Here is a 9,579-nt window from a genome sequence, read left to right as displayed (position 1 = left end):
TTGATTCTTCACTTCCAGACTGGCCATGCCCAGGTCTGTGTCCTCAGAAGCCGGGAATAGTGAACTCACAAACAAACAAATTTCCCTCCAGGCCTCTTGCAGAAGTGGAGGTATAACTTCAGTCTTCTGTTCTCCAGAACCTGGGAACTGAATGTTGAGGACTGAGCTAAAGTCTTCACAAAACAAAATGCAACTTTTCATAAGAGAAAAGATAATGCAGGATGCTTTCATTTATAGAGGCAGAAAATAGATCAGCAGTTGCCTAGGACTGAGGGTAGGAGTGGGGATTAACTGCAAATGGGCATGAGGAAACATTTTGGGGTAGTGGAAAGGTTCTAAAACTGGATTGTGGTGATAGTTGCCCAACTCTACAAGTGTACTAAAATCACTGCATTACCTACTTAGCGTCAGCGGGTTTTACCGTATGTAAATTATGCCTCAATAAGGCTGTTTTTGAAAAAAAAAGGTAGTGTAGGTGATTGGTTTAAATTGGTGTGCCAGGGGCACCTGGGTGGCTCAGTCGTTAAGCGTCTGCCTTCTGCTCAGGTCAAGATCCCAGGGTCCTGGGATCCAGCCCCACATTGGGCTCCCTGCTCCGTGGGAAGCCTGCTTTTCCCTCCCACTCCCCCTGCTTGTGTTCCCTCTCTCGCTGTGTCTCTGTCAAATAAATAAAATCTTTTTAAAAAAATAAAAAAAATAAACTGGTGTGCCAAACAACATAGTGGTTAGTACCTACATTATAGCCCTGACCACTTGCAAACGATGTGAATTGGAGAAATTCACTTCGCATTCCTCACCCCCTTTATCAAGTGGGAGATGATAACGCATATCTCTAAAGCAGAATGCCAGTTCAATGAGATAACTGGTACAAAGCCATGCTTCTTCAGGTACTATACTTTATCCTCGAGCTAGGAATGTGGGGATGCCCTGCAGGGAGATGTGAGTGTTGATCATTCTTGACTTGGAAAGTTCATTCTCAATTTTTCAGCATGATGAACATGCTGTAGCATTGTTTCCCACCTCTCAGGCTCACGAATATCCCTGTGTCCAGTAGTTCCACAGTTCTACCCTCCCTTTCCAAGGGTGTCTGGACATTGACTTTCACCTCCCCATGGGTCAAGTTTGTGAGAATCTAAGGAGTGAAATTTGTTACCAAGCACATGAGAAGAGCAGACGGCTGCAGGTGCTCCAGGCCCCTTGGTGACTATCCCAGGCTGGCTGCCCTAGGAGATGCTCTAAGGTAGATATGATCTGGGTAACTAGATGTGTACACAGGTTCCTGTCTCCTGAGAGATGTCCAGATGAGCCCAGAAAAGTCAAGTCTGACTATGGGAGCAAAATGGGATAACTGGAATTTCCTCTGGAAAGAGGTCATGCGGGAGGAAGGGGCTGGTCCCAAAACCCCTTGAGAGGGCTTATTCTCTCCTTGTGTGTGGAAGACACTTTATTCTGAACTTTTTAGAAACGAGGGATGGACAGAATGAAGTAGCAGTCATCCTAGGAGGAAAGAGGCATACAGTTGCATACTTCACACCCTCACAAACGCCATTTCCACCCTGTCCTTGGCAGGCTGACCTACTCATTCATTCATCCAACATACATCTATGGAACTCCTGCCATATTGCAAGGCTGTTCTAGACAAGCTCTTTGCCCTCAGAGAGCTTATATTCTAGTGGGAGACACAGACAATGAGCAAGGAAGGAAATGAATCTCTCTCTAAATTAATGAGGGTAGGGTATGCAGGAGGCAGGGCGGCTCATTTAGATTGGGTGGTCAGGGAAGACCTCTCTGAGGAAGTGACAATTTTGCAAAGTCTTGAGGGATCAAAAGAAGCAAAGGTCTAGAAGAGGGCATTCCTGGCAGAGGGAAGAGAATGTGCAAAGGCCCTGTGCTAGGTGTGAGATCTGCGTGTTCAAGGAGCAGAAAGAAACCAGTGTAGCTGGAGCACTGACCAAAATTCCTTTGTTACATTTGACATCAGAGACCTTAAAGACAAAACTGGAGGCCAGAGACCTGCCAGAGGAACATGGGGCCCTGATATCTGGACCCACCCCTGAGAATAGTGCTCCATTGGCCCACGATACCCAGCACAGAAGCCTTCGTTGTGTGGCTAGGATTAGGGGTGGAGACGTGTCTTTTTTTTTTTAAGATTTTATTTATTTATTTGACAGAGAGAGACACAGCGAGAGAGGGAACACAAGCAGGGGGAGTGGGAGAGGGAGAAGCAGGCTCCTGCCGAGCAGGCAGCCCGATGCGGGGCTCGATCCCAGGACCCTGGGATCATGACCTGAGCCGAAGGCAGACGCTTAACGACTGAGCCACCCAGGCGCCCCAGAGATGTGTCTTTCTTAAAAGCAGCAGACTTCTTTAGGTTTTTGAGGTCCATCTCTGTCTTTCAAATACTCAGTTCCCACTAGTGCCTCCCAAGTATTTCCATTTTTCATTATGGTTAAAATCACGACATAAGAAACTCCTTAAGGAAAAAGGAAATGAGGAGCAATATTCCCCGATTTTAGGGTTTCATAATAAAAGGAACCGGATACTTTATCACATTATACTTGACCAGTAGCACAGAGCACAGTAATGAGTCCTGCTTTCCTTGTCCTGAGAGTATGCTTGTGCTTCTGGTTCTCTACAGAGCACGGGGAACCTGTGGACCCCATGGGTGACCCAGCCAGGGAGACGTTAATCAGCGACCGTGAATTTGCAAGGCAGCATGTGCACTAAAGGAAAGAACCACGGGAAACGTGTGCGAGGAGGATTCCTAGCCGGCTGAGAGTCTCCGAACAACCTCCCCGGACAGCGGTGGGAGCTGAGAGCAGAAAGATGACCAGCACTCACGGGGAGAAGCGAGGAGCATTGCAGCCTACAGGAGAGCCCTGGGTCAAGGGAGTGCAGAGTGTTGGCGGAGCTGAAAGTTGACCAGAGTGGCTGGATTGGAGGCAGAATGACGCCTGATGAAGCAGAAGTATGGACCTAACAGCTCAGCACTGTACTGGCACAGAAAGAAAGTCCCTATGGGGTTGTAAGTGCTGAGGGAGGGGGATCACAATCATCTGGTGCTGGGAAAAGAGGCTGTGGCATGATCAGACCAGTGCAGGGGTCTGAGTGGGTGCAAGGCAGCTGGACTGACAACCACTGCCTTGAGACAGGAGAGACAGTAGTAGCTTGGGGACCGTGGAGATGGCACGGAGGAGGCAGATGTGAGAGCTACCGAGGAGGTACAATCACTAGAGGTCTGAGGGGTACCTCATGAGGGAGTGGGAGATGCTCAGCTAGCCCTTGGTCTTCTCATTCGAGCATTGGGATGGGTGGAGGTGCATTCAGGAGACAGGGAACACTGGAAGAGGAATGCATTGTAGGTAAGAGCATGAGTCAGTCTTGGCCAAGTTGACTTGGAGGTGCCTTTGCATCTCCAGGTGACCCCCAGTCTCCCAGTTCACAGATTCCCACCTATAAAGGTCGCCATAGTAATGGAAAGAGGGTATCTCCCAGGTACAGAGGGGAGATGGTGATGCTCTCCCTCCACCCCCTACCCACCCTGGACCCTCTCCAAAAAGTCCACTGCAGATGCTTTGTTTTTCCTTCTGGTTGAAAACAAAACAAAACAAAATGTCCATTCTCCTATTCTAAGAAAAAAGTAGGGGGCCTTCTTAACAAGGATATGGCTGTTCTAGCTGTTCTTCCCATTCCTGGAGGGAATGGCCACTCACTTTAAACTTGGAGAATCGGATAAAACAAGAGACAAGGGAGAAAGAGCGCCAGACCCCCGAGAGCATTACTGGACATTGAGAACTGGCCTGAGCCCTGTCTAGGGAGGGAATCCTCCTGCCCCCACTCTATAATTCAGCCAGACGAGCACCTGTCAATTCCTCCAACACGTCTTGCTTCCTCTCCCTTATGGCCTCACATGTGCTGCCCCCTCCCTTGAAGCACTCTTTCCTTCCTCCTCTCCTACACCCCTTTCATCCGGACAGGTTCCTAATATTTCATTCTGAGCTCAGACATCACTTCCTTCCGGAGGCCTTCTCTGATGTTCTTGGCTGGGTTCAGTGTCTGTGGCAGGCACCCAACACCCATTCTCTCCTTGCTTTCTTGGTACCAGAACCCCTAATTTTTAGCTGAGCTTATGGTGCTTGCAACAAAGACTACATTTCCCAGCATCTTTTGCAGTTAGGCATGGCGGTCTGGCTAAGGTCTGGCCATGATATGAAAATGGAAATGTTTGCAACTTCTGTGATGTGCTCTTCTGAGGGGAGGACATACCTTTCTTCTCCTTCCTCCATTTCAATATGACAGCTAACTCTCTAGCCACCAACTTGAACCATGAAGACACGGGCCAACCTTGGGGATGGTAGAGCCTTGAACCAGAAAGAGATTCCTAATGACCTCATGGAGCTACTATACATTCTGCACTGCCCACGTCCTCCTTTTGTTTATGTAAGAGAGAAATACACCTCCACCCTGTGCAAGGTACTGGTATGCTGGGGTTTGGGTCTCACGCAGCCAAATCGAATCCTAATTTATCCAGTGTTCTTCCCCCGTGTTTATTCCTATGAAAACACAGCCTGCATTATCACTGTAGTTACTTATCTCAGTGAAACAAAATCTGTCCTGCCAGGGTTTATACTTTTCTTAAGCGGAGGGCTCCAAAGTTGCCCCCACCAATCACCGACACAACTACCAGTATAACTGGAAAGCTGGCCCGCTACCCAAAGGTGGTGCTGTGGAACCACTCCAAACACAACCTTACAGTCTCAGGGTTTCGAGCCTCTAGGTGATGCCATGGTTAAGGCTGTGTCCACTTCTCCTCTAGCACAATTTTTCTCTCTCACACACAAATAAGACCACCAGTAAACCCACCGAAAACCACAAGGCAAAAAAAAAAAAAGCACAGGCAAAAATATCTTATAACTGGCATTCTCCTAGTCTCCATGCCCTGATGGTGTGGTATTTGGCGAATCAAAAGTAATTTTTAAAACTCTGACGGTTTGGCATTTGGAGTATTGAAAGCAATCTGGAAAAGCCTGATAGCCAGCATTTATGTCGCCATCGCCAGCTGCAGAAACAGATTGTCAGGGTGGATTTCAGTAGGATCCGAGGAGTGAGTGTATCCGGGCACATCAGCTCATTTGTAGCAGCATTCATGAGTTTCGGTGATACCCTCTTTAACAGACTCCAGCAGGGAGTCTGTGCTGATTAATTCACCTTTCTTCCCTCAGAGCCTTTTGGAGGCCAAACACTGTGTGATGGGGTTCTATGTCTTTACACCAACGGTTTCTGCTTTCATTGGCTCACCTGTAATTGACAAAGGCTTCAAAGTCTAAGCAAAAGTAAGAGTGGCCAAGAGATAGATAGAAGCACAAAACCCGGACGATACCTCAGAAGTCTGAAAGGAAAATAATTACACATTATCCATAGAATACTGTCCAAATGTCTGGACAAGTCTGAGAATCATACAGGGTTAAGGTCCCAATCATGCTGGGTTTTTGGACTTTCACGGTCTTAAACCAATAAAAGCTGCAATAATAACTCTTACTGGAGGAACAATGTTTAATAATTAAAATGACTGGTTCATTCACCATGTACTATTACATCTGATTCTCCCTTTCCAGCTCCAAACCCACAGTCACATGCCACAGCTTGGAACAAGAAAGAATCCTTTGTCCAGAGCTGCTGCCAAAGGATTCCGCAAAGTAGTCTCATTCCCCAGGGTATGTCCACGAGGGTTTGTGCAAGTTAGCCTCCACCACAGAGGTCAGAGACTCTGACTTGGCAGTATCTATTCATGTGCAGTCATCAGAGAATTCGTGTAAATAAATGAAAGTCAAAATAACAATGCTGCGGGAGCCCAAATGAAAAGACTTCTCTCCCTTATGTTACACAAAGGCTTCCCTTCCTCTTGCCACTGATGGTGCACATATTACTCAAATCGACACCCTTCTACCCGCCTGGCTCCAGGAATCACACTGTGACCAATGTGGTAGGGCTCTCCTTTCAACACAGACTCCAGGCAGGGAAGGAGGATCCCAGCAAGGACTCATGTCACTCAAGGTCCTCACACAGTCGCTTAATGTCGATCAAATATTTCAGGATGGGTGCTTACCATGTGCCAAGCATTATGGTAGCTACTAGGGATACAATGTGATAAAAAAAAAAAAAAGGGGGTCCCTGCTCTCAGGGAATTGAAGCCCACTAGATGATAATGGCTAGTGCCCATTGACCAGTGCTGTATGCTTGATATACATTACCTCACTTGATCTTCAGCACTGTAAGGCAGAAGGCCATTATCGTCCCCCATTTTACAGATGAGGAAGTCAAGGCAGAGAGGGGGCTGAGTGCCAAAGTTTAAATGCAAACGTGTCAGAGCTGGGTTTGATCCCAGGCAGCCTGAATCTGCACCCTTAACTATTATACTCAGCCTCCCCTCCCCTGCCTTCTAATGTGCAGACTCTGGATGCAGAGGGAGAGGGGGCCTGGGCATTGAATCCACAAGACAGCCTCAGCAAAGCAGAACTACCTTCCGAAGATAGAGACAAGAATGAGGTGAGAGAAATGTTTCTCTAAGAGAAGTTAACAGAAGACAATGGGCTTCTGAGATGTTGGGAATTTTACTCCCTTTCTTTGAGGGAAATTATATTGCATAGGCTGATAAGGAGAAAGTGGGAAGGTGAAAGTTTTGTGCTCATCCCTCCGCTTGTCTCTCCAACCTTGAACTTGCATCTGAGGCAATGGGGCAGGCACGGTCTCAAAAAAGGATCTGTGGCATCAGCACCATTGGACAGAAACCAGATTTGCCATATTGGTGTGAGAGCAGACTTGCTTATTTGACTGGCTGGAAGTTTCTCTAAGATTGTGGTCAGCAAAATCCAAGTGCTTCCTGGTGGTAAGATTGAGAAAGTTTTTGCTGAGGCTGTTTTTCTGGCTATCTGTCAGCTCTTGAGGGTAATTTGCATGAAACTTGTAAGAAGTGTATTTTCAAGGCCTGAAAACACAAAATGTGCCAGATTTAAGGTAAGTGCGCTGGTCAACCAGACACCTGCCTGCTAAGGCTTTGCCATGTATCATCTTCCAAGAATTGATAAGCCAGCTCCAAGGTTAACGTTTTAGGAAGCAGCTGGATCTGCAAATGCATTCAGCAACATGCAATAGGAGGAGTGGGAGTGGAATGTCAGGCCCTAGTGGGTGGAGAGGCAAGATCAAAAGCAGCAATGGCTACTAGTAGAGTCAGTGTTTTGGAACCAGCAGACCAAGAGTGAATGAGTTTCCTCATCTTTGAAATGGAGTTGGTGAGAATACCAATCAGAAGAGGCAGTTGAGAGGCACCTGGGTGGCTCAGTGGGTTGAACGACCAACTTTTGATTTTGGCTCAAGGTCCTGGGATGGAGCCCTGTGTTGGGCTCCCCACTCAGCAGGGAGTCTGCTTGGGGATTCTCTCCCTCTCCCTCTGCCTCTTCTCTTACTCACGCTATCTCTCAAATAAATAAATTAATTAAAAAAAAAAAAAACACCTCAAGCTGAGCATCAGGCTCCCTGCTCAGCCGGGTGTCTGCTTGAGGACTCTCTTCCTCTCTCTCTGCCCCCCTCCCCACCCCAACTCATGCTCTCTCTCTCTCTTAAATAAACATATAAAATCTTTAAAAAAAAAAAGGCAGTTGTGATAACTGAATGACTTAATGAATATAGCTCACTCTGTGCATTGGCTGGCACGTAATATATTCACAACGAATGTTAGCTGCCTTCATCATCACCACCATTACCATCATGGTCACCACCATCATCTTGGCTTTTCCACTTACCAGGTATGTGACCTGAAACAAGTTATTTTTCTTTTGAAACAAGTTTTTTTAAACATCTCTAGGTTTCAGATTCCTCAGTTTTATACTGAAGATAAAAATTAGTTATTTTCAAGGGTATAGTGAGGATTAAACAAGATGATGCACATAAAGCACCGAACACAATGCTTGGCAAATAGCAGGTGCTCACTGAGTGGGTGTTATTACCTGTTGTTGTTGTTTTTTTTAAGATTTTATTTACTTATTTGAGAGAAAGAGAGTGCACGAGCAGGGGGAGGAGGGGCAGAGAGAGAAACAGACTCCCCACTGAGCAGGCTTGATCCCAAGACCCCGAGATCATGACCTGAGCTGAAGGCAGACCCTTAACGGACTGAGCCACCCAGGGGCCCCTGTAATGTATTTACTTCTAAGTGGTTTTTGTTGTTGTTTTGTAGTAGACTTTTTAATTTATTTTATTTATTTTATTTTTTATTTTTTATTTTTATTTTTTTATTTTTAAAAGATTTTATTTATTTATTTGAGAGAGAGAATGAGATAGAGAGAGCATGAGAGGGGGGAGGGTCAGAGGGAGAAGCAGACTCCCTGCTGAGCAGGGAGCCCGATGCGGGACTCGATCCCAGGACTCCAGGATCATGACCTGAGCCGAAGGCAGTCGCTCAACCAACTGAGCCACCCAGGCGCCCTAGACTTTTTTTTTTAAAGTAGACTTCAGAGAAAGGGCAAGTGTTATGGACTTTCCGTGACATCTCACGAACTACCCTACCCTAAAACATTTTCTTCTGCAAGGTGGGGCTTGATCTAAGGATCGAGGTGCGTGTATATAAACCCCTCTCTGGAATTTTCATGTCCGGTCCTTACTCCATTACTGGCTGAGATCACATGGAGCACACATCTGAGTAGGGGATAGAATTGACTGTAGCAGCACTTGAAGCTGAGTCACACTCAGCTTCTAGGCCTCTCCTACAACCCTTCCCATTCTGATGTTCTGAACTCATGGCCTTCAGGGCTGCCCTGTCTCATGGTTGGGCCCATACCATCGGACAAGAGTCAGAAGGCTTTGGGTGATACCTCCCAACAGAACTGACTGCACCTGAACCACAGGTGCAGAGATAGAATGCCTGGTGGTCCTTTTTCAGTCCTTCATTATCTTTAACTATCTCCTCATATTCCTCCTCTGCCTTCCAGCCTTGGTATCTGGAAAGGCGATTTATGACCAATTCAGGGAAACTAACAATGCCTGCTGATATACTCTGCCTTTAAAGATCTTCCCCTTTGGTCCTCATGCCCAACAGAGCAGAGAGCTTTGAGGAACAGAGGGGCACTTTGCTTCACATCAGAAGCTGGCCAAAGGGCACTGAGGGTTGGGGTATAGACCACGGTTTACTGAGCTCCCCCAATACTCTGTTCAGCAGAGGAGTCTAAGGTGGCATAAATAACCTTTAGAAGTCATGAAATCAACCCTTCTGCCTCCTAGCAGCACTGGCAGTTAATAAGTAATGACCTTGACCCTGAATTTCTCCAAGCCATCTAGAGGAGGACCCACAGAGATTGAGTTAGGAGTGGACTGTTTGGCATCACTTCTGTTTTTTCCATGGGACCCCAGAATTTTCTGCCCAAACATTGTCAAGCTTGCCTCCAAGCCCAAAGAAGGTATTTCCCAGGTCAGTCCTTCTAAGGGTGACCCTGATGCTGGTATGTGCACCTGAGGCTTAAGGAGTCAATGAAGAGTGAGTTTTGAGGCGGGGCGGGGGGGGGGGGGGGGGGGGGGGGGGGGGAGGAACTT

The sequence above is a fragment of the Phoca vitulina genome, unplaced genomic scaffold (genome assembly GCF_004348235.1).
Source record: "Phoca vitulina isolate PV1807 unplaced genomic scaffold, GSC_HSeal_1.0 scaffold20, whole genome shotgun sequence".
Lineage (NCBI taxonomy): Eukaryota > Metazoa > Chordata > Mammalia > Carnivora > Phocidae > Phoca > Phoca vitulina.
The sequence above is the reverse complement of the archived record's forward strand: the minus strand, read 5'-3'. Positions refer to the sequence as shown.